We start from the raw sequence: 2,922 nt of genomic DNA, 5'->3' as shown, positions 1-2,922 counted from the left end.
CAAGGATATTCTCCGTGTTACTCTCACCCTCCTCCTCTCTTTGTGTGAAATTCACGGTTGCGCTATGTTAGGGGCTATACTGTGGCAGACACATGCTTTTTAGATGCACACTATCCGAGTTTTATGAAATGACAGCCCGCACAACCTAAATAGGTCAGTTGTTAAAAGCTTTATTCTTTGATTCTTAGGCGTAACAATAGGAGATAGAAGGAGAGCAGAATGGGTCAGGGAACGAACCGGCGTAGATTATATTCTAGTTCACAGTAAGGTAAAGTAAGTGGACTTGTGCAGGGTGTGTATTTCTCAGGACTGAAATAACGGGTTTTAGTAAAGCGATGATAATATAGTTACCAAGGAATGAGAAACAAAGCTGTTGGCCGGCGAGCGAAAGCTTTTTCAACCTCACCTTCCTATGCCGCCTTTGCGTGATAGGCCCACATCTGGTCGAGCATTGATGTCATGTGATGACGCCATGCGACGTCGACGTCACAGTAACGCTATGAAGACATCACTATCTTTGACGGTCTGTGACGTCATATGGACGTCATATGGAGACATCATCGCGGAATGATCATTTTGCGCATGACACGTGTTAACGTCGCCTACGCAGGGTGCCAACTTGGGACGCCAGTGAATTTTCGTGTTTGACGAAGCATCTGAGGCTTTCGCCCTAACCAGAGCTACTGGTGACGACATGCCACCCACCGAGTTTTTGCTGCAGGTGACTTGACAAAAGAGCTTGAGAGGGGTCATGACTCATCGACCAACCTTGGGGATGGGTATAGGAAACAACATCCTGCGGTAAGGAGACGTTTCTGTGAACGACTCAGCCAAACCTTGCCAAACATTGAAATGGTTTGCAGCAAGTAAAGTTTATAAGTGGAGCGCTATTTTAAAGAGTGCCCCTTCTTCAAAGTTTGGCTCGTTCTCCCTTTCTTCGGTTGCCGGGACGCCTGCTGTTTGTCTTGGTACAACAGATAACGTCCTACTGGCCATATATAAAAACGAGGATGCGAGAGAGATAATTCGCTCGCACAGTTTACATTTCAGTTTCAATTTGAGTATTATTCAAGTACTGAGTGGCTTAGTTTCAGTCGTACAGTGATGAGCACACGTCAGGGACACCAAGTTTAGTTGGAAAAACAACCCTTCAGAAAACGTTGCGATGTCTGTCAATAGTGACAAAAATGATTTTGTATCTACATGTTTCACTGCAAATGTCGTCGAAAGACGATAGTCTTGCGTCTGGAAAGAGTGAAAAAAACGTTTCTTGATGTTCTGCACGAGAACATTCGTGAAATATATTCTGGAAACGCCATGTTAGGGTGCCTCGATCCGTGCAGCGAAGGCGAAAGAGCGCACTGAGGCACGTGAGACACGAGCGCTATCTGACAGTTAGCTTCGAAAAAAAAAGGAAGGCGTGCGCGCAAGTCTCGGAGGTTATAAGGTGTAGAACGCATAGCGATGGGCAGGTGCCACCACCTTGTTCTTTTAGCAAAGCGTTGGAAACACTTGTCTTCTTGTGCATAGCGTTACACTGTCAGCGCAGCGTGATAAACGCTACTGTGCTTAGAGATACCTATGTATGCCTTCTCTAGAAAAACACTCACATACAGAATATTTACGTGTTGTTGTTGTGCCTCAGATATGTGCGACAATTGCTTTCGAAGACGATAGTCTTTCCTGGAATACTTCAACGCAGACATTTTGGTATGTCTATCTGTACATTTGTCGGTTTGTCCGCCGTAACAATATTCCAGATGGCACCAAGCGCTATCACTAACTACCAACCCCAGTCGCAGCGCCAACCAATATTCTCCAGTTTCAGCATTCATACTTGTGCGATTGTCAGTTAAAAAGCAATTATTGTGCATACCTGAGGCACCATAACGACACGTCAGTATTTCGTATTGTAGCGACGCTGAGGCAGACAGGCTAAAAAAACAAGCGTCTTTATTAGGGCGAACTTGTGCCCACAAGTCTAATGACTATGGTCGTCGAGTCCGAGTAGCCGAGAGGCACAGATTCAACTATCTTCCTCTTCCTCGTAGGCCAAGCGCACGAACGCGTGGGGCATGCCAGCCGGGTCTTGCTGGTGCTCTTGCCATGATGATTGCAGCGGGCTACTTGAACGTGGCTAACCTGTCGCGGCATTATCTCCCTCCTCAGACGCATCGTCCCGATGCTTGAGAGAGTGAAATGATACATGCACACTCTCACTCGTTTTCCGGCCATCTGTCATGATAGAGCTTCATGCAGACTACGTGTACCACTTCCGTAGGATTGGGATCCATATCCACACTTTGTCACCGGGATGATAAAGTGCGTCACTGCGTCGCTTGTTGTGCCGACTAGAGTCGACGCGCTGTTGGCAGCGTATTCGGTATCTAGCTATTTGTCGTGCTTCTTCGGCTCTTTGCAAGAAGTCATCTGAGTCAGGTGGATAGCTGTTTTCGTCCTGTAGTGGTAACGTGGCATCCAGCGGGGTGGTCACTCTTCGGCCGAATACTAGTTCGAAAGGGGCAACGTGGGCTGTTTCTTGAACGGCTGTATTATAAGCGAATGTTAAGTAGGGTCATGTTTCATCCCACTGTTTATGTTCAACATCGACATACATTGATAGCATGTCGGTCAGAGTTCTGTTGAGGCGTTCGGTTAAGCCATTTGACTGAGGGTGATACGCCGTTGTTCTTCTGTGATCGGTATTTGTCATGCGCATCAGACATTGCATAAGGTCTGCAGTAAATGCGGTGCCCCTATCCGTAATAACGACGATGGGCGCACCATGTCTGAGCACTATGTTGTTCACAAAGAACTTGGCGACTTCGGCAGCTGTCGCACTGTACAGGGAGTCAGTCTCAGCATAACGGGTCAGATAGTCTGTAGCTACGACAATTCATTTCTTGCCTGCACATGATGTCG

The sequence above is a fragment of the Rhipicephalus microplus genome, chromosome 1 (genome assembly GCF_043290135.1).
Source record: "Rhipicephalus microplus isolate Deutch F79 chromosome 1, USDA_Rmic, whole genome shotgun sequence".
Lineage (NCBI taxonomy): Eukaryota > Metazoa > Arthropoda > Arachnida > Ixodida > Ixodidae > Rhipicephalus > Rhipicephalus microplus.
Note: the sequence above shows the minus strand (reverse complement) of the source record.